This window comes from Aethalodelphis obliquidens, unplaced genomic scaffold (genome assembly GCF_003676395.1).
Source record: "Aethalodelphis obliquidens isolate GAN/ISIS:26980383/991018 unplaced genomic scaffold, ASM367639v1 scaffold41, whole genome shotgun sequence".
Taxonomy (NCBI): domain Eukaryota; kingdom Metazoa; phylum Chordata; class Mammalia; order Artiodactyla; family Delphinidae; genus Aethalodelphis; species Aethalodelphis obliquidens.
Window position 1 is genome coordinate 4,922,435 of NW_020837985.1, and position 25,763 is coordinate 4,948,197.

At 40.3% G+C, this 25,763-nt stretch overlaps 1 protein-coding gene across 8 annotated transcripts in view; it reads left to right on the forward strand.

Moving 5' to 3' along the window:
- Positions 1 to 25,763, forward strand: part of LOC113633830 (uncharacterized) — a 609,230-nt gene that overhangs the window by 486,588 nt on the left and 96,879 nt on the right. The window lies entirely within an intron of this gene.

Here is a 25,763-nt window from a genome sequence, read left to right on the forward strand (position 1 = left end):
CTGCATGGATTTGTTAAGATCAAAAAAGAAAATGTGCACGGAGTGCTTTCAAAGTGTCCAGAACAGGGGCACGTGCTAAATAAATGTTAACCATTGTTTATAGTAAAAGCAGTGATATACTCTAGCTCTGCTGGTGATTTCCGGGCCCTCTCTCATTAGGAAATCAAAGGGGCCCTTAGTCAGGTTTAACTAGGGGAAATGTTTCTGTCTTTACTCCATTTCAATCTTCCTATTCTTTCTTTATGCACATCCTGTAAAGCCCACTGATGTCTTTTATGCCACCCAACATTTTCATCTCATATTGTCTACACTCATATGGTTGCTTTCTTTCTTAGCAGTTTTGTACTAACTGCAATAAACTCTCAGTCTTTCTGTGACCATTTTCTTAGAGTTTGAACTTTAGGCGCAGTCTTCATCTATTGTATTCCAAATACTCACCTCCCTACTTGATATTTCCACTTGTGTGTTCCACAGACAGCTTAAATTTCACAAGTTTAAATTTGAACTCAATTTCTTCTTCCCAATGCAGAGTCCCCTCCTGTGTCTTATAATAGCAGATAAAAACTTCTTACCATTGACAGCACAGACTCCAAAGCCAGACTGTTTGAGTTTAACTCCTGGCTCCAATGGTAACTTGCTGTGTGACCTGGGGTGAACTATTAATCCCTCTGTGCCACATTTTTCTCATCTGATATTTATAGTACTTAACTTTAACTCGTAGGGTTTTATAAGGATTACATAAATGACCATGCATAAAATGCTTATAACAGTCCCTGGTACATGGCAATTATTATATATACCAGTAGCAACTCACCAAGCAAGCTAACCTGGAAACCATCCTTGTACTCCCACACACAAACAATCACTTGCTAAGTAATAAATTTCTCAGCTATATCCACATCAATTACCTTTCATTACCTTTGTTTATACCCCATCATCTTTCATCTGAACTAGTACAACAGGCTCTTAAATGGTCCACTCATTTGTTAATCTACCAGGCAACAAATATATGTTCACTCGTTTGGAGCTGACATTGTGCTAGAGAGTGGGAAGCAATAATGGATTGCCACTGTCTTCACGTCAAAGTTAAAACTTGCAGCATGCCGTGATCTGGCCCTGTTCACCACTGCATCCTGTTTACTCCCCACTCCCTGTTTCAACCTTAAGTGCAAGCTTTTAACTCTGCTTTTTACAGAAGGTGCCATGTGCCTTCTTTCCTCGGGGCCCTTGCACCTGCCGTTTCCTCTGACCCCTCCACCTCCATGCTACCCACACCCTTTCCCATAGCTAATTCCTATGGGCCGTTTAGTTTTTAGCAGGAAGTTTTTCCTGATCCCCAGATCTATATTCCCATAGCACATAGAACTATCGTGAGACAAAATTAAGTGACATTGTAATTTCTGGTTTATGTATCTGTTCCAAACACTATAGGGTGTATTTGTTGAAGAAACTCTAGCTGATGTAACAAATAAACTCCAAAACTTCAGTGGCTTGTATTTTCACACTCAGACCAAGTGTATTTTTTGCCCATGATAGCAGTTGGATGCAGGTGTTAATCGCCAGCAGTTAGTTTTCCACAGGTGATCCAGGTCATCGTGGTACCCAAGTCCTCTAGGAGACTGTTCATCCAGGACAGGAGCAGAAAGAAAGTGTAGAAGGCACATCTCCTCCTTAGGCTGCTTGCCCTGGAGGTGCAGTACATCCCCTCTGTTCATTCTGTTGGCAAGAACTCACTTTAAGGCCTCATGTGACTTTGAAGGAGGCTGAGAAAAGTAATCTCTGTCCGACAGCCTCTTTCCAGTAACACCTCTCGTCTCTGGAAGGGGAAGCATATATCTCTGATGGACAGCTGGTCATCTCTACTACAGTTGATAAATTCCATGAAGCCAGGGACTGTGCCTCGCTTATTGTTTGTTTTCTCTGTCTAACATAGTGCGTAGCACAGAGGAGATTCTCAGTAAATATGTGAAATAAAATGGTGCTTTACCCCTCTGGCTCTGCTTGCCCTATTCCTAATCACACAGATACAGGGAGATTGTCAAGGTCTCAAATTTTATAATGAAACTTTTTAAACCTAGACACGTCACCTCTCAAGTCCTGGGGCATCTCAGTTTCCCTCTGTCTCTCTGCTCTAAGCACTTGTGGATCACCTCAAGTTATAGCTAAAGAGGGCGCCTCATGTGCCCTTCCAGCTGGTGGTAGGAGGGTGCTTGCCCACTGGGCAAAATATTGGATTTGCTGTTTCCTGAGATTCACCATCAAAGATCTTTTCCACAGACTGCAGGTTTCTGAGGTGGAGGGAAGGAATAACTAACTGATTAATTCTTTCACTGCCAATTCAAGGAGGACTTCATTTTAACTTGGAGGTACCTCAGAGGGACCCCAAAAATCCTCTGGTCTGTGGATGGCAAATCATATCATATATGATACCAACCCCTTAGTATCTATGGCAAGCATCACTAATCATACATACTTTTCCACCAAGCCTGTCTGTGGCTTCAAAGTGATTTTCGCCACAGAGACTCAGACTTTTGATTCACAACTTATTGGAGTTGGCATTGAGGTGACTCATGAAGTAAAGAGAGATGTAGGAACTTTATAAAAATCACACAGAAGTTGGCAGCAGAGCTAAAACCAAAATTGAGGGAATCAGTCAGTGGTTCCAAAGCAAAAGGAACCCCTCTGGAAGGCTCGATGTAGGTTGGGCAAGTGACGTGGTCCTGTGCCCTAAAGACAAGTGGTGTGTCTCACAGCTCGGCCGAGGGCATGCTCTGGCATTCAGGAAGGGCTTGGATTTGGGGGTTACAACATACTCATTCCTCAGTGGCACCAAATTGCCGTAAAATGCAGTTACGATCCTGGGCCCTAGAAACAGGCAGGTAGATATTCAGTCTCTTCAGACACTGAGTGGCTGGGCGGACTTGGGCAGGTTGTTGTGCTGCTTAATGAAGTCTCAGCTGCTTCCTTTGCAGAACAGAGACTAGTGTTTTTGAGGTGAGATTAGATGACCCCTGTGAAGCTTTGAACACAGTATACAGTATGTATCGTAGGTATTGCCCAACTTCGGGTCCCACACGTTGTCAGGAAAAAAAGTGTTTTAGCAGCTTAAGAGTAAGATGAAAAGAGTACCTCCACATTCTCCAGCAACCCAGTTCTAATTCTGGCTTTTCTGCTCTCAAATGTTTTGACTTGGGGTGAATCACTTTGCTCTCTGGTTCTCAGTTTTCTGAGTGGGGAGATTGGAAAAAGATCTTAAAGTCTCCTCTCGTCTCTAAACTCTTACGATTCTATGTTCTCTCAGTATATGAGTCCTCAGAATTTTGTTTCCTGAGCTGTTTTCCTCAGTTGAGAAAAAATTAGGAGGAGGGCCACTAACCAGTTTTATTTTGGGTGTAATGGCCAGTCACCCTTGCACATGGCATTTGAGACGAATCTCCATGAGCAAAGTCTGTTCCAAGTATGACTTCAGCCTGCTAGCCCCAGAAAGCCATTGGCTGCTGCCAGCAGGAATGGAGGGTAATTCCAGCCTTGAGGCAACTGTTTCATTATAATTCTTGGACATGGCGGGGGAGGGGCATGTCCCTAGGCATATCCTTGTGCCCACCCCAAAGAGGTTATCCTAGGTAAAGGCTCTCTAAGGAGAAATATTGGTAGAAATGTGTGGCAGAACTGTAGCTTCCAACTTCCAGGCAAAGAGCCACCACAAGCAAAGTGAAAAAGCAGGGAGGGTGGGAGGGAGGGAAACGCAAGAGGGAAGAGATATGGGAACATATGCATGTGTATAACTGATTCACTTTGTTATAAAGCAGAAACTAACACACCATTGTAAAGCAATTATACTCCAATAAAGATTTAAAAAAAAATAGAAAAAGCAGAAAAAAGCTTCTGGGTGTTTTTTGGAAGGTAAGTACCTTGGTCATTTCTTTTTGGACCATAAATCTCTTTATACCAAGCCTGGTTGCTGGGTGCTGGACATACAGAGATGGCAAACATGCAAAACTATGGTCCCCTTTTTTAAGGAGATCACAGTTTACTAGGGCAGGTATACCAGTAAGTATACCTGTATACTTACTTATACAGGTATAAGTACAGCTTATAAGTACAGCTTATTACTGTAATACATAATATCATGGGCATTTGCCTACAGATTAAAATTATGATTTTAGCAAGAGAAGTTGTCATCTACTTCAGATTATAGATGGAAATGATAAATTATCCAGAATCACTAAGCAGAGCTTCCCTTAGAAGAGCATAATTCAATTAGTCTCACCAATGATGACTTCCCCTTATAGGAGGATACAAGGGAAGAAGGCTTGACTGTATTCGAACAAAAGAGAGCCAAGACCTGGGAGAGGAGCATCACCAGAAAGACACGAAGTGGATTGTTTCTGAGTTGATAATGTGGAAGTTTCTAGAAATGTCCTCACTTAGGTGCCCTGAGACTAGTCTGTGCTGCTAGCTGTATGTGAAAACCAAAAGATCTAATTGCTAGAGCTGTATTCCTTTCGGCTGTAGCCTAGTAGATGTTTTCCTACTAAACTGTAGCTCCTCGGAATTTTCTGGAGCTACTTTTTTTTTTTTTTTTTTTTTTAATTCCTGGACCTAACTATAGAATAGATTGAAAGGCAAGGAAAGCTCCTTCCCTCTTCTTAAGTCAGTTAATCTATGCTAGGGTAACAGTAAACACTAATATAGCAGTGACTTAACGCAAGTTTCTCACCCATATCACAGTCCAGTGAGAGTTGAGTTGTTCACCTTCATCCTGAAACCCTGCCCCTGGAACTCATTTTACATTGCCTTGGAAAGGAGAAGAGAGCTGGAGGGTCAGGTTTTTATTTATTTATTTTTTTAAAGTCTTTATTGAATTTGTTACAATATTGCTTCTGTTTTATGTTTTAGTTTTTTGGCTGCAAGGCATGTGGGATCTTAGCTCCCCGACCAGGGATCGAACGCACACCCCCTGCACTGGGAGGCAAAGTCTTAACCACTGGACTGCCAGGGAAGTCCCGAGGGTCAGGTTTTTAAAGACCATGCCTAGAGTGCCTTACATCATTTCCATGCACATTGCTTTGTCCAAAAGTCAGTCATATGACCCCAACCTACTTGCAGTAGAGATTGGGAAATGTCTTGCTACTTTCTCAAGGAGAGAAAACAGTGTGGGGAACACGTAGCATTTGTTCCTGCCATACTCCCTTGTTTACCCCAAGCATTTCCCCAATCCTTTGTTACATGGTCCCAAGCCCTTTGTATTTTCTGCTGATGAGACGTGAATACCTGTGCGTTTCTGATCTGACTTGAAACCATCAAGCAGCAGCACAGTTTCCCTGAGTGTTGTTCTACAACAGTCCCAATCCCCACTGCCTTATGCCACTAAAGAAAGAGGAAGATGAAAAGTCTTTGATTCCAAAGGCCTTGTACAATTCAGCTGGAGTTCTTCTGCAGGACACCAAGTTATTATAACATCTGTGGCCATCATTGGAACCTTGGAATTCTCTGCAGCTGGGGTTTGGACGCAACCTGCCCAGGCCAGCTTCTGTCAATCCATGAGCATCCGTATGCCACAGAAAATACACTGAAGTGAGACCAAGCCAAGTGGACCACCTCCCATCCAAAGGCACTTAGAGTCACCCGAGACCCCAAACTTTGTAGAAGATAGAACAAAAGAAACTTGGAGAGGTCTGAACTGCTGGTTCTCTAGCTATTAGATAGGTGAGGGAGAATAGAAACTCTAAATTTATGCATTCTTAGTATAGAAAGGGGTACATTCATTGTACCACAAACTTTACAGGGAAAAACTCTAGTTATAGTAATGTGATCTCATTAAATGTTAATGTAATGTAGAAAGAGAAGTTTTCATGGAGGCAATAACATGTTAAAACTTTAAAAAAGCGTAAGATTTTGCCAAGTTGTTCTGGGAAAGGGGGGAGGGAGAAAGCACAATTCAGGCAGAGGAGTAGCATATGGCATGGAATTATGAAAGAGTGTACTCCTTACCCCTTGGGAATAATCTGGAGGCCAAAAGCTAAATTATTCACCCCAAAAGAATCTGATGACCTTTACATTGGCTTATTGGAGCTTCAGAGTCACTCTCTGATCCATGATACTCCCTTGCAGTGTGGCTGTCAATGACCTGAAGGAAAAGACAGAGCAGAGCATCTGGGAACGCTGAGCGTAGGCTGATTTGACCTCAGAAAGGTCAGAGGGTGGTCTTGTGTTGAGTCCCTAAGACAAACCCATGCCCATGCGAGAGCAGCCACAAAGAGCCAGAGGGAAAGCCACGCCTTCCTTGGTATGAAAAGGTGGACAAGAGGGTCTTCTCCATTCATAGAAGAAAGAAAAGACTCTTGGGCAGTGCTTCATAATGAACATAAAGAGAAAGACCAAGAAAACGATACATGCCCTTCACATGGCTTTCAAAATCGGATTTTATTTACTCTTCTTTCAAGAAACAGGAAGCAAGGGTACCACATCTTTTTGAATACTCAACACTTGACGGTTTAGTCCTCACAAGCATTCTCAAAGTGAGCACCAACATTTCCATCTTATTGGTAAGGAAATTGGGGCTTTGAGAGTGTGAAGGATTTGTTCATGGTCTCCCAGTCTGTCTGGGGAAGAGCCAGGATCACACCCAAGACGATCTGAGTCCAAAGCCCAAGCCATGTCCACCAAGTGGTCAGAATGAGCTACTGGACATCCTGAGAGTCTGACAAAGGCTTGGAGTGAAAATAAATGCCATTGGCTGGTTTCCTTTTGCTAAAAGGAGCATGTGGGAGAAGGGAGAGTTAAGGTATCAGGGAGTTAATCGAAAGTTACATTTTTCTTTCCCCTCAGGAAGGGATCATGGAGCATTCTCCAGCTTTTTCTCTAGAACATATTCTAATAACCTTTTTCTCCACTCGGCTTCAATCTTATTTTAATTTCTGGGTTCTTTTCATGCTGAGCCTATTACAACATTCCTGCTCGCGTGTCACCCATCTGCCTCAGCAGGGTGTCTTGAGGGCTTGAATGCACACTGTGGTAGAGGAAAGGTTAGCACTAATTTCCTGTGATAAAGGAAGAATTTGCTTACCAACTATTAAACAGGAAAGTTCATTGCATTCATGTGGCAGCTTACCTGTTCCTCTGTAGAATGGAACAGGACTTAGCATTTTATTACCACCTAATTTCTTCTGTAAATGAATGAACACTTTCTGAATTTAATTCAACTAAACAAACATTTATTGTGAGTCCACTCTGCAACAGACTCTGCTGTATGAGGGAATACAAAAAATGAGTAAGCATAGTCTCTGCATTCAAGACTTGACAGTTCAGTTGAGTAAAGTCAGTAAGTAAGTGAACAGCGTTCTGTGCAGTGGGGGTTAAAATAAAGATCTTTGGGTTCACTTAACAAGTCATTGAAAACCATCCATAAATACTGAATTGGCTGACTGCTAAAGTAACGAGTCTTTTTTAGGTATGGCTGTTGAGTGTGGTTTTTTTGTTTGGTGGCTATAAAGAAATACCTTGCACGCACGAGCTTTGATACTAGCCACAGCTCTTTCCTGAGGACAGAATGTCATACAACCATTGAAAATGATGCCGGAATTTATAGAGTACTTGTTATAAGCCAATTATGTCTAACAGTAAGTGCTCAATGAATGTTAACTATTCTTTTTTTTTTTAACATCTTCATTGGAGTGTAATTGCTCTACAATGTTGTGTTAGTTTCTGCTGTATAACAAAGTGAATCAGCTATATGTATACATATATCTCCATATCCCCTCCCTCTTGCGTCTCCCTCCCACCCTTCCTACCCCACCCCTCTTTAACTATTCTTATAGAGCTTTAATTAATCCCCAAGCAACACTAGGTGGTAGATATAGTTATCACCCCAATTTTGCAGGTGAGGAAACTGAGACTAAGAAAGTTAATTAACTTGCCCAGAATCACACGAGATTTGTGGATCCATCTGACTTCTGCTAAGCTTGTTTTAAGCTTTATTAGGGCTGACCTGGGGATTGTTTCGCACCCCCTTACGGTGTGCCCTTGCTGACATCTGTAACAAAATCCCTGTGTATTCAACAAGGTCTCTACACTCTGGCTGGCATGAACTCAACCAATTCCCCAGCTCTATGTGAGCTTTGGCAATTTTTTAGCTTAGAGCTCCCTGATAATTCTTCTTTCCATAAAGTTGCTCTTTGCCTAGTCTCATGGAGTTTCATCATATGCAAGTAGAAATTGCTATTCATGGTGTCACAAGGGGACCTCGTGCAGATTTCTGGAGCACTTCATCTTCTCCCGTACTTTAACAAATCCCAGATGCCTCTTCTCCCCTAAATGGTCTCTTCCTCCTCAACTCAGGAGACGGCCAGTCTCTTTTAGAGCTTGCCTCTTACCCCACAGTTTATAAATTGTCCCTAGGCAAAAAGCCAGGATGACTGTAGGGCTAACCTAATTTGTTTCCCTTATTTGGGGAATCACAGTCCCATACTTCCTGTGGTCCAGTATTTGAAATTGTTGTTTTAAATATTTCATACCATTTTCTAGTGGTTTGTGATAGGGAAGTCTGAAAAAGGTTACTTCTTCATGGCTGGCAGCACATGTTTTCCCATCATGTAACAATATTCATGGTGTTTTGAATGAAAAAAGTACATTTTAATGAAACATGTACAGTCTAGTCCTATTATGGAAAAATATAAATATATGTTAGGAAAAGATCCCAAAAGATATAACATGAAATGTTAATAGCGGTTTCTAGGTGGGTAAGATTGTAGCTGTTTTATTATTTCTTCTTTTGGTCTTTGATTGGAAACATACATTACTTAAGTGACATAAAAAGGAAAACTTTAGGGAAAAATTAAATGGTAAAATATACAGTACTCAAAAGCAAAACTATATCTAAAGTATGCCATCTATGCTCATTACCAGAGTTGCATTATACCAATCAGAATCAAGGATATTCTACTAGAAAACTTAATGGCACAATTTATGCATCCAAGAATCAGTTACTGCTCTTTAATTTAACTCAATTTTTTTTCTTTTTCTCAGACTGAAAAAATTTGACACAAAGTGTTCCTTAATTGTTCACAATAGCTTCCTAAAATTTCAGCAATGCCTCCTTCTTACAAAGAGCTTCTGCTAAAGGTTGCTTTTGACACATTTGTCCCTCTAAACCAAAAAAAAAGTTTTTAATTATATCAATCATTTGTTTAAAATGGGCTGTTTTATTTTTTTCCCTTTCACTCTGGCCTGTTCTATCCTGAGAAGAAAGGAGTTGAAATTTACTACTACTGATCAGACACTGTAGTCTCTTTCATAAACTTTGTCCTATCTGATCCTCAAAACAACTCTGCAAAGTATTTTTAATTCCCATTTGATAGGTGGAAACTAAGTCTTAAGAGGCAAAAAGACCTTCCCCAAAACCGATAAGCAATGGATCCAGGACTGAGCTTTGGACTCCAGATGACTTTTCAGTTTACTGAGAGACTATGACAGAGTAATTAGGTAGAATTTCACCTCCCCCACCACTAATCTCCACCACAGTTTTATAATTTTCTAGCTAGTTCATTCACTCACACACACAAAAATGTGGCTCTGTCCTCTTCAAACCATGTGTCTGAATACAGCACTGCATAGTATACATACCAAAATAGGGAGAGTAGCTTAGTCCCTGAACAAGTCTTATATTCAGATTTGTGAAGCCATTTTTATTGTGATCATTATCTTCCTTCTGCTTCCATACACTTGGTTAATTCATTTATATAATCTTTCATTGAAAAACATTTACCTAGCAAGTGTTATGGTTGAGATCCTGGTTATATAGTAATAAGTAAGACTGGATTCCTAACTCTCAACAAAATCTAATGTGAAAACACTTGCACATAGTGTAGTATGAATGATGGTAGAAGTAGGCATGGAGGGCTAGCAGTGCACAAAGAAAAGACCCCTTGGGCTTCCCTGGTGGCGCAGTGGTTGAGAGTCCGCCCGCTGATGCAGGGGGGACGGGTTCGTGCCCCAGTCCGGGAGGATCCCCATGCCGCGGAGCGGCTGGGCCCGTGAGCCATGGCCACTGAGCCTGCGCGTCCGGAGCCCGTGCTCCGCAACGGGAGAGGCCACAACAGTGAGAGGCCCACGTACCGCAAAAAAAAAAAAAAAAAAGAAAGGAAAGAAAAACCCCTTACTGAATCTGGAGAGGTGATCAGAGATGACTTCTTGGAAAAGATCGTGACTGAGTCAAATCTTAAAAGATAAATATGAGTTAGGCAGATAAGATAGGAAAGAGGATTCAGGTACTGGAAATATCATGAAAAAGCATTTGTAAGCATGAAAAATACAGTTTATTTGAAAACTCATAAGAACCTTAATCCGGCTGAAGAACAGGTAAAATGGTAGAATGATGAGAAAGAGGATGGAGAATTTGACACAAGGTAGATCTTAGGCAAGATGGCAATAGTGGAGAGTTTAGATCTTAAACTAAAGACTGAGTTTTCATTGAAGACTTTCAGGAAGCAAACAATGTGATCAGATTTCCTCTTGGTGAAATCATTTAGGAACTCAAGTGGACAAACTATTCACAGGTACCAGGGGTTAGGACTTCAACATATCTTTTTGAGGGGCACAAGTCAACCCAAAATAGAAGGTATCAAGAAGAAAGAATTTGTAAACAGTGTAAGATTCCATTGAAAGGGCAAAGATATGTCTGTTGGATTCAGCAACAAGGAGGTCATTAGGTCTTTAGGATAATCGGTTTCAATGGTGTGTGTTACCAGTGGGGCACCAAGAACTGTATGGCACAGTGCCTCCTCAATGGAGCTCAAGAAGTCAGACAAAGATTCAAAGGAAGGCAACCCTTGGAGGGTCACAGGAAGCTTCCAGGAAGAGGTGATAACTGAACTAAGTTTGAAAAAATAAGCAAGAACAAGCCATTCAAAGTAGAGGAAAAAGCATTTCATCCTGGAAGAACAGGGTGGGCAAAGACACAAAGCACAGAGAAAGCATAGTTTATGAAAAGCTGTAAAGTAATTCAGCATAGATGAAGAGTAGAGAATGAGGTGGGTAGAGGGCAGAAAACATGACCAATCAGGATTCAAATGCAGGACTTCAGAATTGCCTCTTCCCACCGTGTTTCTCTCCCAGCTTCTTTTTTGTCCTGGCCCAGTTTCGGAAAATGTTTTGTGGGGATTCCATTAGGTTCAGCTTTCACTTGCTGTAAAAGCATGGACTGGCATATGCCACAAAGCAGGTCAGCCAGCGGATATGCAAGGTCAGAAAATGACTTTCTGTCAACATTCATCCCCATTCTGCGTCCCCTGCCCCCCACAGCATTAACAAGAAAATAAGAATGCCTGCCCAGCTGTCCCGCTTGATGTCACTGGGTAAATTATCCTTTATTAAGGATCTGTAATTGTTCTTCACCGAGCTGTGACCTAAATTTAGTGGTGCTGAGGAGGGAGCCCCAGCCAACAGGATTTCCCTGAGAACACGATGAAGTTCCTGTATCAATTCAATTCATTAACTAGAAAGAGAAAACAAACACTGACTGTTTTTTTTCCATTCTTCAGTGAATCATTTGTTTAAGTTGACCAGAATTTTTCTAAGATCCAGTCTGAGAGTCTGTCAGAAAAAAGGAGACAGCAGAGCTTATTCACATTCTTCCTGAGGCATTAACTCTGAGGCAGAAACCAGATTAAATTAAATGAATCTGACTTTCCTGCTATTAAGGGCCTGGGTTTACTCACTGGGTATTTTCACCCTGAGGGAAAGAAATGCCCTCAACCCAGATGACTTGGGGTGAAATGAAGAGGAATCAACTTGGCTTGCCATGAGAGGAGAAAAAAAAGAGGAAGAGGAGAGAGAAAAAGAAAAAAAGTAAAATGCAAAGCTAGAAAAAGCCCTCAGTGAAATTCCTGTGCTGTAATAAAGTTCTTGAGAAGGAATGGAACTAATATAAATGCTCAATACTTAACAAAAATATCCTTTAATCGTAACAGCCCAGCTGAGGCTGAGAGGTAATTTGCCTAAGGACACAGAGCTTCTAAAGAACTGAGCCAAGATTTAAAGTCGTGTCTTCTGACTTCAACTCTAGTGTTCCTTCACCCCAACACTAAGTCTTGGGTTTTGACAGAGTGGACTGCTGACCAAAGATGGTCAGGAAGGTCTTGAAATCTCATAGATTGATGTTCACACAGATGAGAAGCAAAACAACCCTCACCTTGAACATCCTCCTTCATCTTGGAACAATCCCCCAAAAGAATCACTCCTTTTGGCTACTTCTGTTGTTCTGGCCGGAGCCACCTGATAACTACAAAAGCATACAGAATAGAGAGGAAAATCTACAACATACTCTCAGTAAGTTTAGTCTTTAGTCAGAAGGCTAAGAGATATACACATCCTGATGTTAATTTACATTGGCATCATATTGTCACTGATATTATCTCAGTTGAGTTTCACAGCAAATTTATGATGCAGATTGAGGAGATGACATTATCCTCATTTTACAAATGAATTAAATAGGGCTTCAAGGGTTGAGTCACTAGTCCAAGGTCACAAAGATGGTGAATGGCAGAACCTAGTATAAAACCCAGTGTACTTGGCTTCTAGTCTAGTGTTTCAACCAGTGTGCTGTAATGATTGTCAAGGTTGCTTTAAGATTACAAAAGTCCTATGTCAAAATACAACTCAAGTTGGGGCTTTGGAGTCAGAAGACGGATCTACTTGGGAAGAGGTATCACAGGATCTTGGAAAGAGCCTCCATGTATGAGTTAGATCTGGGGTCTCATCCTATATTAGTCAGGTTGGGCTGCTATAACAAAATACCATAAACTAGGTGGCTTAAACAACAGAAGTGTGTTTATCACAGTTCTGGAGGTTGGGAAGTCCAAGATCAAGGAGCCAGATCCAAGATCAATTCAGTTCCTGGTAAGAATTCTCCTGATTTTCAGATGTCCACCTTCTTGCTGTGTCCTCACATAGCAGAAAGAGATCATCTCTCTCTTGATTCTTCTTATAAGGGCACTAATCTCATTCATGAAGACTCCCCCCTCATGACCTAATCTCCCCAAAGGTTCCACCTCCAAATACCATTATGTTGGGAATAAGACTTCAACATACGAGTTTTGGAAGGACATAAACATTCAGTCCATAGTACATTCCATCTCTGCACTTACATGGCTTAGCAACAAGTAATTTAACCTTTTTTGGTCTCAGTTTCCAAATCTGTAGAATGAAAGGTACAGTTGCAGAGAGTATAAAGTCTACATTGCCTACATTACATGACAGTTTTCCAGAGAGTCAATGAGACTTTTTAGGTAAAAGTGTCTTCATGAACCCCAGCACCATCTTAAATGTTGAGAGTACTTGGTGGCTTATTGGGAGTGTTCACGGGCATGTATCCCAACTGACCCTCACAAGAAACCTAGACAGGACAGGCATCACTTCCTTCCAATCCACAGATGAGGGAACTACAAAGTGTTATTTTTACTCCTCATTTCTGAGGGGGTGGGGGTGGCGGGGGTGGCGAGGTATGGGATATTATAATATTCTTTTTTCCTCCTCATTTCTTAAAGTAAAAAAATGAGCTTGGGTATGTTAAGGGGTTTCATCCAAAGTCAATATGATGTAGATTAACCTTTAAGTTAGAGCAAAGTCTTCTATCTCTGGAGTAGAACCACAAACTTGGATACCCTTAGGGTTTATGTTGCCAGATGGGGAGCATAAATGAATGAAGTGGGCTGCAATAAGATGGCAAATGGCTTAGTATTAGGAAGGCAATAGGGAGTGGGTGGGGCCTGTAGAAAACTGGAGAAAGTATGGCTCAGTTAAAAGAGAGTAACAGCAACTCAACTCCAGCCAGTTGTTGCCATGAAACATTAGGTCCAGAGTTTTCAGAACGTCCAGTTTTCTTCAATAGAAGCCATAGGTCTATATTTTTATGCAGAATAGTCTCAATTTGAAAATATGGGCAATTGACTCAAATGCAAAACATTTTTGACTCAGCACTGTACATTCCAGATAAAATACATCTCTGGTCCACGTGCTCTGGAGACAGTATGCTTCCTGCTCTCACATACTGTTTCAAACCAAGTTATGGCCACTTTAGTATACATTGAGAAAACACTGTAGTGCAGTGATTATAAGCATGTACTCCAGAACCAAATGTTCTGGGTTCAAGTCCTAGCTCTGACATTAACTAGGTGAATGGCCTTGGGCAAATCACTTTACCTCCCTTATACTTCTGTTCTCCCATCTGTAAAATGGGGGTTTTAACTGTACTTACCTCTTTTGATGGCTGTCAATATCAAATGGCTTGATATATATAAAACGCTTAAAACAATTCGTGACACGTAATAAGAGCTATGTACACATCAGTGCTTATTAGAGCTCCCATCTCACTATGAACATCTCCTAGAAAATTATCTTTCCCCACATAGCAACATAGTCATACTTACTCTGTAGTCAGTTTTAGTGTCACATTATCATACATTCCTTCTGCTTAGAGTAGCCTGAGGTTCTTCTGTTTATCCTGACCCTGGGAAAGACAAAGCAGCATAAAACACATCCTTCGGAAGCTTAGGATTTAACTGGGAAAGATCACCCAGTTTCCCCAGAACCTAAGCCGGGCGTCTCTATTCACAGCTGCACTGAAAAGCTTCCTTCCTGGCTTGTGTCTCCAAAAAGGGGAAACTATTGCAAGGTCTCTAAGAGGAAGGAAAGAGGACCTTTTTAATTAGCTTTCTCTTTTGAATGACGCCATCACAAACCTGATTCACTTCCATGAATTGAAGAAAAAAAAAAAGTGGGGTGGGTGGTAGGCTCTCTGTGAAGGAATGAGTGAAAACTGTCAGGAGAGCACAGATCCGAGGAAAGCTGAAGTTGGAGAAAACAGCCATGTGAACTTGGCTGTCTACCATGATCCAAGTTCAGTCCAGGAGATGACGTCAAAATCTAAATTTAAAATGGAGGTGGCAAAATGTCTGCCTCCGTGGTTGGAAACTGGAAGCCAAAGGAGTGATGGAAATGCTGGTCTGATCCTCGTGTTTCAGAAGGTACCAAGTGGTGTATCTGGAAGTTTTCATGAAAGGGTCCCTTGTTTGTAGATCTATTTCTCTCTGTGATATTCTACAGGGAGATTTTCTGCTTTCAGGCCATTTTGTGTCACATGTGTGTGTGTGTGTGTGTGTGTGTGTGTGTGTGTGTGTGATAAATATATGAAATTACACAAGCCTAAGGCAGCCTATTAAATGCATACTATGGTCTCCTGAAAACTTTTACATCTTGACAAATCAAGGAAGGACCAGGTCCATAGAGTTGGGAGGCCATCCCATTTCTCTAGTACTTTCCATGTGCCAGGTGCAGTATTAATGCATTTAATACTTTACCTATCTACCTTCAAGCCAATCACCTGAAGTAGGTCATGAATTCCACATTATAGATTCAGAGGCTGATCCAGATTAGTTTACTAATTTCACATGGCCACATAGCTACTGAGTGGGATTTACGTTAGGTCTATTGTTTAAAAACCTGTGTTCTTTTCATTGCCCCTTTTCCCTCCAAAACAAACAAACAAAAAAAGTAAATCATCAAAAAGGGTTGTGCTATAGACTGTAAAAAAAATTAACAGAAACCTCAATTACAGTTAGGATACCAGAAGGGGGATCTCTCATACCCTGTGACTATAGAGCCCAACAGGAAGAAGAAAGACTCCTCTTCTTTTTTGGCAAGGACTCAGCCAATGAAAAGCACTCCTGGCTTCCTTCTCTCTCTATAAAAGTGCTCTTCTTTTCTTACCGTGTGAAGGGACTTGCGTGTGACTTGCCATGGTTGCCAAATCCAAATTACAGTTCTCTGCTGATCCCAAATAAACCCATCTTTGCTGGAGAAATACCTGGAATTCTATTTCAGGTCAACAACTCCAAATAAGGGCATCTACTTCCCAACTAGTTTCTCACCTACAGTGTCTCTTTCCTCCAATCCATCCTCCACACTGCAGCCAGAAGGTTCTCCTTCTGAAATATATTTGCTATTAAAGCTTTGACTGCCTAAAAGACCTTTCAATAGTTTCCCATTTCCCACAAGATAAATGGAAAATGTCTTAGCAAGATCCTTCTCAACCTGTTGCCAGCCTGTTTCTCTAAGCTCATCTTCTCCCTAAAACACAGCCAGTATCAAGAACACAGGAGGCTACTGACCATTCCTCAAAACACCATTCATCTTCATGCCATTGAGTTTGTTCACTTCTGCTGGACAACTTCTGACTTTCCAAGACCTAATGCAAAAACTCTGTCCTCAGTAAGATTTCACTGACCTACCGTTGTCCACCCAAATTCTCTAGCTGGATACCATCCTTCCCACTTCTGTGATGCCATGCATGTTCTAGACAGCTCAGTTGAGCCAGTGATCATACTATATAATGAGCAAGAATGGCTGTCTGTTAGTTGATGAACTTCATCACATCTAGACCACATTGTCCTCATCGCCAATGCCGAGCCTAGGTCTGACTCATGGTGTCAATAAAGCTATTTTGTATATTTGTAGCTTTCTACAAAGGAAGGGAGGAAGGAAGGGAGGGAGGGAGAGAGGGAAGCTCACAGATAGACTGTTCTTGTAAGTAGAAGAAACTTAAATAAGAATCATTGCTCTGAAGTAAAAAGTCTTCTGGTTTTTGATTCAGCAAATTGATTCCTGATCCAGCCTCCCTCACTGTATGGTAACTCATACGGCATTTAAATGTATATATAAGCCTCAGTTTCCCATAAACTGACCAGAGTACTTTGTCTCTGAATGTTGATTAAATATTCTGCAGAGTTTTTCACTCATCAAATTTTTGAACATTTTGTTTTATCCTGGCTAGCATTAACTCAGTTCTGGCAGCAGGGAAACCAACTCAAATGGGAGCAGATTGTTTTCCTATATGTTTTTTGCTTTGTTGTCCATTTGTGTTCATGCTGTTTGTTTATGTTTAATCTCAAAGCCTGCTCTAACTCCACTTGGAATACAAACGTTTCCATCTGGGTCAACAGGTGTCACTGTTGAGCAGTATAAATATGCCCCCCACACGCCATCTTTTTGGTGCTGAATGTCCTAGTTGGTTACAAAGCCCACCCTCTGCTCAATCCAAATAAGCTATCTCTGTTGTCCCTATGCCAGTAGCCATTGCAAACCTCCAAGAACACCAATATATTTTTTCTTAAAGACCTAGTTACTGAACATAACCATAGACCTGATTGTACCCATAAAAAGGGGCAAATAGGAGGAAGAAACTATAATCATTTCCATTTGTAGGCGATAGCATTGTGTCATGGGAGGCATCTCAATTGATAGAGTGAGGAAGTCTGAGTTTTAAGTGCCTTCACTATCCCTAACCAGTTGCCACTAGTGTAATTGGCTCAAGCCAGAGGTGCCAGTACTTCAAGCTGGAATAAGGACAAATGTTGCAAATTATCAGAAACACCAGATAACTAGTTTAGGCCATAGATCTCTGAGAAACCCACAGAGTGATTCAGGAAGAATTTGAGAGGGGAATATACTCATAGAAAACATGGGGATGGAACAAGAGAAGCATGGAAATCGTTACCATTTTCTTACCCTTCGGCTGACATTGTCTGGGAGACATGTGGAATTGGATAGAAAGGAATGAAATGAAATAAAATGGACTAGGGAATGGAATGGAATGGAATGAATGGAATAGAATGGAATATGAGATGGCAGGTAGTAGAAAAACATGGAATTTGAGAGAGAATGCAGTAAAAAATAAAATGAGATGAGCTAAAAAAAAAGAAAAAATGCTAGGATAAATATTAAAATGTATTAGAAAGCAGCATGTAATTCATAACCAGTTTTTCTGGGAGCATGATGGCCAACAAACTAACGGGTATTTTTGGAGAACCACAATATGTTGAATTATAAATAAAGTCTATGATTTAATTCTTTAAAATAAATGAAATGATCTAAGATGGAATATGGAATGGAATGGAACATTAAATGATGTAGAATGACTAGGTGTGGAATATACTATTTAGAGAATGCAAAAAATGAAATGAGCTAGAATAGGCTAGGATATGAAACACATTGTGTCAAAATTTTGAAATGGGATACAGAATGCAATAGAATGGGATGGAGTTTTTCATTAAATGCTTTGAGACATGTAGTGAAGTGCTGTGTTTAATTGGCATGAAAGTAATTATCAGGCTCAGGAAATTGCCATCATAATTCTAGTCCAGATGATTAGATACTTAGGGACCTAAAAGCCTGACACCTTCATTAAATGATTCCTCAAGGGGTCACCTGCTTTGTTATTATGGCATACAACTGGCACTCTGTAGTAACAACAACCAACATTACTGGCACTCTGCTAAACCCTTGTATGTATTATTTCATTTAATTCTCTCACCAGTTGTGTTTGATCTCCATTTTATAGACAGGGGAATGCAGGCACCAAAAGGTTCAGCGACTTGCCCAAGACCACAGAGTAGTGGAGTTTGAATTCAAGCATCAGACAGTTTGCTGTGAGCTTCTGCATGCTGCCCCTCTACACACTGCTTCTCACCATGCAAGGGGCTTATAACCCATGACACTGCAAGTAGAAATGTTAGGATCCGTATAAACTATGGTTTAACCACAAACTGTCACTTACAAAAAAGCTGGAAAACTTGGTAGAGGTACTATTCTGATACAAATATGGTGAAACAGGGCATGGTCCCAAAGCCCACTTAGCTCTGCTACCGTACTCAACACATCCAGAACCACAGTTATCCCATCCCCCTTTAGACCAGGTCTCATTGGGGGCTCCCTCACCTCTTAACCCTTCCTAACCCTAACACTCATTGGTTCATCAGACCTTTCCAAAGGGCCTACTGCAGACAATTTAATCATTCATTTAACATTTGAGCACTTATTCTTTCCCCTTAGTTTTCTAAGAAAGTAAATTCAGTTACTGGAGAAAGATTCTCAACAACAAAGAAGGAAGGCAAAGCAACTAGAGGTTTGGGCAACTAGAACCTACCCCCTACTGAGACCCTAGAACTCAATTTCAATTCCTGAAAATGTCCAGTGAGGATACTAATAGCTGCCTTTGTTGAGTATTTACTACTTAAGAGAGGCTGTATAGTCTATTGATTGAGAGGGGCTGCCTGGGTTCAAATCCTGGCACTGGCTCTGCCACTACATAGCTTTCTGCCCTTGTGGAGCTACTAAACTTCTCTGCCTCTAGATTTCCTCATCTGTTAAATGGGGAGAAGAGGATACTTTGAAAGATAAAATGAATTAATACACATAAAGCACTTAGAACACTGATTGTCACAAATGAAGGACTTTGCAATATCAACTATTATAATTGGCTAGGCTTTGCATCATGTGTTCACAGGCATTATCTTTTTTTTTAATTTTTAAATTTTATTTTGTTTATTTTTTTATATGGCAGGTTCTTATTAGTTATCCGTTTTATACACATCAGTGTATACATGTCAATCCGAATCTCCCAGTTCATACCACCACCACCATCACCCCCTACCACTTTGCCCCCTTGGTATCCATACCTTTATTCTCTACATCTGTGTCTCAATTTCTGCTCTGCAAACTGGTTCATCTGTACCATTTTCCTAGGTTCCACATATATGCGTTAATGTACGCTACTTGTTTTTCTCTTTCTGACTTACTTCACTCTGTATGACAGTCTCTAGATCCAGCCACTACAAATGACTCAGTTTCATTCCTTTTTATGGCTGAGTAATATTCCATTGTATATATGTACCACTTCTTCTTTAACCATTAGTCTGTCGATGGGCATTTAGGTTGCTTCCATGTCCTGGCTATTGTAAATAGTGCTGCAATGAACATTGGGGTGCATGTGTCTTTTTGAATTATAGTTTTCTCTGGGTATATGCCCAGTAGTGGGATTGCTGGGTCATATGGTAATTCTAGTTTTAGTTTTTTAAGGAACCTCCATACTGTTCTCCATAGTGGCTGTATCAATTTACATTCCCACAAACAGTGCAAGAGGGTTCCCTTTTCTCCACACCCTCTCCAGCATTTGTTGTTTGTAGATTTTCTGATGATGGCCATTCTAACTGGTGTGAGGTGATACCTCATTGTAGTTTTGATTTGCATTTCTCTAATGATTAGTGACATTGAGCAGCTTTTCATGTGCTTGTTGGCCACCTGTATGTCTTCTTTGGAGAAATGTCTATTTAGGTCTTCTGCCCATTTTTGGATTGGGTTGTTTGTTTCCTTAATATTGAGCTGCATGAGCTGTTTATATACTTTGGAGATTAATCCTATGTCCATTGATTCATTTGCAAATATTTTCTCCCATTGTGAGAGTTGTCTTTTCGTCTTGTTTATGGTCTCCTTTGCTTTGCAAAAGCTTTTAAGTTTCATTAGGTTCCACTTGTTTATTTTTGTTTTCATTTCCATGATTCTAGGAGGTGGATCAAAAAAGATCTTGCTGTGATTTAGCTCAAAGAGTGTTCTGCCTATGTTTTCCTCTAAGAGTTTTATAGTGTCCAGTCTTACATTTAGGTCTTGAATCCACTTTGAGTTTATTTTTGTGTATGGTGTTAGGGAGTGTTCTAATTTCATTCTTTTACATGTAGCCGTCCAGTTTTCCCAGCACCACTTATTGAAGAGACTGTCTTTTCTCCATTGTATATCCTTGCCTCCTTTGTCATGGATTAGTTGACCATAGGTGCGTGGGTTTATCTCTGGGCTTTCTATCCTGTTCCATTGATCTGTATTTCTCTTTTTATGCCAGTACCATATTGTCTTCATTACTGTATCTTTGTAGTATAGTCTGAAGTCAGGGAGTCTGATTCCTCCAGCTCCGTTTTTTTCCCCTCAAGATTGCTTTGGCTATTTGAGGTCTTTTGTGTCTCCATGCACATTTTAAGATTTTTTGTTCTAGTTTTGTTAAAAATGCCATGGGTAGTTTGATAGGGATTGCATTGAATCTGTAGATTGCTTTGGGTAGTATAGTCATTTTCACAATATTGATTCTTCCAATCCAAGAACATGGTATATTTCTCCATCTGTTGGTATCATCTTTAATTTCTTTCATCAGTGTCTTATAGTATTCTGCATGTAGGTCTTTTGTCTCCCTAGGTAGGTTTATTCCTAGGTATTTTATTCTTTTTGTTGCAGTGGTAAATGGGAGTGTTTCCTTAATTTCTCTTTCACATTTTGCGTCATTAGTGTATAGGAATGCATGAGATATCTGTGCATTAATTTTGTATCCTGCAACTTTACCAAATTCATTGATTAGCTCTAGTAGTTTTCTGGTGGCATTTTTAGGATTCTCTGTGTACAGTATCATGTCATCTGCAAACAGTGACAGTTTTACTTCTTCTTTTCCAATTTGTATTCCTTTTATTTCTTTTTCTTCTCTGATTGCCATGGCTAGGACTTCCAAAGCTATGTTGAATAATAGAGGTGAGAGTGGACATCCTTGTCTTGTTCCTGATCTTAGAGGAAACGCTTTCAGTTTTTCACCATTGAGAATGATGTTTGCTGTGAGTTTGTCATATATGGCCTTTATTATGTTGAGGTAGGTTCCCTCTATGCCCACTTTCTGGAGAGTTTTTATCATAAATGGGTGTTGAATTTTGTCAAAAGCTTTTTCTGCATCTATTGAGATGATCATATGGTTTTTATTGTTCAATTTGTTAATATGGTGTATCACAATGATTGATTTGCATATATTGAAGAATCCTTGCATCTCTGGGATAAATCCCACTTGATCATGGTGTATGATCCTTTTAATGTGTTGTTGGATTCTGTTTGCTAGTATTTTGTTGAGGATTTTTGCATCTATATTCATCAGTGATATTGGTCTGTAATTTTCTTTTTTTGAGTAAATTTGTCTGGTTTTGGTATCAGGGTGATGGTGGCCTCATGAGTTTGGGAGTGTTCCTTCCTCTGCAATTTTTTGGAAGAGTTTGAGAAGGATGGGTGTTAGCGCTTCTCTAAATATTTGATAGAATTCACCTGTGAAGCCATCTGGTCCTGGACTTCTGTTTGTTGGAAGATTTTTAATCACAGTTTCAATTTCATTACTTGTGATTGGTCTGTCCTATTTTCTATTTCTTCCTGGTTCAGTCTTGGAAGGTTATACCTTTCTAGCAATTTGTCAGTTTCTTCCAGGTTGTCCATTTTATTGGCATAGAGTTGCTTTCAGTAGTCTCCTAGGCTGCTTCATATTTCTGCGGTGTCGTAACTTCTTTTTCATTTCTAATTTTATTGATTTGAGAGCTCTCTCTCTTTTTCTTGATGAGTCTGGCTAATGGCTTATCAATTTTGTTTATCTTCTCAAAGAACCAGCTTTTAGTTTTATTGATCTTTGCTCTTGTTTTCTTTGTTTCTATTTCATTTATTTTTGCAATGATCTTTATGATTTCTTTCCTTCTGCTAACTTTGGGTTTTGTTTGTTCTTCTTTCTCTAGTTCCTTTAGGTGTAAGGTTAGATTGTTTATTTGAGGTTTTTCTTGTTTCTTGAGGTAGGTTTCTATAGCTATAAACTCCCTCTTAGAACTGCTTTTGCTGCATCCCATAGGTTTTGGATTGTCGTGTTTTCATTGTCATTTTTCTCTAGGTATTTTCTGATTTCCTCTTTGATTTCTTCAGTGATCTCTTGGTTATTTAGTAACGTATTGTTTAGCCTCCATGTATTTGTGTTTTTTACATTGTTTTCCCCTGTAATTCATTTCTAATCTCATAGTGTTGTGGTCAGAAAAGATGCTTGATATGATTTCAATTTTCTTAAATATACTGAGGCTTGATTTGTGACCCAAGATGTGATCTATACTGGAGAATGTTCCATGCGCACTTGAGAAGAAAGTGTAATCTGCTGTTTTTGGATGGAATGTCGTATAAATATCACTTAAATCTATCTGGTCTATTGTGTAATTTAAAGCTTCTGTTTCCTTATTTATTTTCATTTTGGATGATCTGTCCATTGGTGTAAGTGAGGTGTTAAAGTTCTCCACTATTACTGTGTTACTGTTGATTTCCTCTTTTAGAGCTGTTAGCAGTTGCCTTGTGTATTGAGGTGCTCCTATGTTGGGTGCATATATATTTATAATTGTTATATCTTCTTCTTGGATTGATCCCTTGATCGTTATGTAGTGTCCTTCCTTGTCTCTTGTAACATTCTTTATTTTAAAGACTATTTTATCTGATATGAGTATTGCTACTCCAGCTTTCTTTTGATTTCCATTTGTATGGAATATCTAATTCCATCCCCTCACTTTCAGTCTGTATGTGTCCCTAGGTCTGAAGTGGGTCTCTTGTAGACAGTATACAGATGGGTCTTTTTTTTGTATCCATTCAGCAAGCCTGTGTCTTTTGGTTGGCACATTTAATCCATTTACGTTTAAGGTAATTATCGATATGTATGTTTTTATGACCATTTTCTTAATCGTTTTGGGTTTGTTTTTGTAGGTCCTTTTCTTCTCTTGTGTTTCCCACTTAGAGAAGTTCCTTTAGCATTTGTTGTAGAGCTGGTTTGGTGGTGCTGAATTCTCTTAGCTTTTGCTTGTCTGTAAAGCTTTTGATTTCTCCATCTAATCTGAATGAGATCCTTGCCAGGTAGAGTAATCCTGGTTGTAGGTTCTTCCCTTGCATCACTTTAAGTATATCGTGCCACTCCCTTCTGGCTTGTAGAGTTTCTGCTGAGAAATCAGCTGTTAACCTTATGGGAGTTCCCTTGTATGTTATTTGTCGTTTTTCCCTTGCTGCTTTCAGTAATTTTTCTTTGGCTTTAATTTTTGCCAATTTGATTACTATGTGTCTCGGCGTGTTTCTCCTTGGGTGTATCCTGTATGGGACTCTCTGAGCCTTCTGGTCTTGGATTGCTATTTCCTTTCCCACGTTAGGGAAGTTTTCAACTATAATCTCTTCAAATATTTTCTCAGGTCTTTCTCCCTCTCTTCTCCTTCTGGGACCCCTATAATGCGAATGTTGTTGCATTTATTGTCGTCCCAGAGGTCTCTTAGGCTGTCTTCATTTCTTTTCATTCTTTTTTCTTTATTCTGTTCCGCAGCAGTGAATTCCACCTTTCTGTCTTCCAGGGCACTTATCTGTTCTTCTGCCTCAGTTATTCTGCTATTGATTCCTTCTAGTGTAGTTTTCATTTCAGTTATTGTATTGTTCATCTCTGTTTGTTTGTTGTTTAATTCTTATAGGTCTTTGTTAAACATTTGTTGCACCTTCTCGATCTTTGCCTCCATTCTTTTTCCGAGGTCCTGGATCATGTTCACTATCATTATTCTGAATTCTTTTTCTGGAAGTTTGCCTATCTCTCCTCATTTAGTTGTTTTTCTGGGGTTTTATCTTGTTCCTTCATCTGGTACATAGTCCTCTGCCTTTTCATCTTGTCTTTCTGTGAATGCGGCTTTTGTTCCACAGGCTCCAGGATTGTACTTTTTCTTGTTTCTGCTGTCTGCCCCCTGGTGGATGAGACTAGCTAAGAGGCTTGTGCAGGTTTCCTGATGGGAGGGACTGGTGGTGGGTAGAGCTGGCTGTTGATCTGGTGGGCATAGCTCAGTAAAACTTTAATTTGCTTGTCTGCTGATGGGTGGGGCTGGGTTCCCTCCTTGTTGGTTATTTGGCCTGAGGTGACCCAACACTGAAGCCTTGTGATTGAGCCCCTCCTACCATCTCATTGTGGCTGCTCCTTTGTGTTTGGATGTGGGGTATCTTTTTTTTTGTGAGTTCCAGTGTCTTCCTGTCGATGATTGTTCAGCAGTTAGTTGTGATTCTGGTGCTCTCGCAAGAGGGAGTGAGCGCACGTCCTTCTACTCCGCCATCTTGAACCAATCTTGGCATTATCTTTTTTAATCCTCATACCATCCTATGTGGTAGGTGCTATAATTTTTGCTATTTTGCAGATATGAACATTCACTTTTCTCATGAAAAACCCTAGAATTTAGTGTCTTAACTGAAATCATTAGCCCTAGCCTCCAGTGTGGCCCTGCGATATCAGGAAATTTAAGTAAATTACCCAAAGCCATGTAGTTAGCAAGTAGCACAGCTGAGGTTCAAATCCAAGTCAGTTCAACTCAAAAGTGAGTGCTCTTAACCATTATGCAATCCTGCCTCATTTTCAAGCTGTTAGGAGGTAACCATAGCATAGAAAAGGACCCCAGCACCTGGGCAGAATAAGAAGTTTCAAGCAGTCTGGGAAGGGGGAGGGATATGGAAAAGGGAGAGGAGTACATGGGTAGAAAGTTGTGAACTTCACGCAGAAAAATTTTAAAACCACTGGGGCATCAAAGAGATGTGTCATCTCTTCCTGGAAATATCTCATAGCTTCCTGAGGGCCCCACCCAAAGACCACATTTAACCTCCTCCTGTATTTCATCTACACCTGCAGGTTGCCTCCTACCTTTCTCTTACCACACCTTAATTAAGTCATTTCTGTGCTACCAATGATAGCCATGCCAACATGACAACTAGGTTACTTAGGAAAACCCTAGAACTTAGTGCCTCCAGTGTGGTCCTGCAATACCAAGCTTTATCTACTGTGATACTGCTCTGGTCCAAGCCGCCACCTTCTCACTCTTGATCTCTGCAATCATTTCCTAATGGGTCTTCCTCTGTTTACACTAGTCTTCCTCCAATCTATTCTCTAACCTGCAGTCAACATGAGCTTTCCAAAGCTTTAATATGATCATCTCTCTGCATTGTGTAATAAATAAGTAAATGAATATCTACCTACTCCAAGAAGGTATGGCTTCACAAGACTAGTGTTGTGGACCAGTGTGCCCCGCAATGCATAGCAGAGTCTGACTCATAGA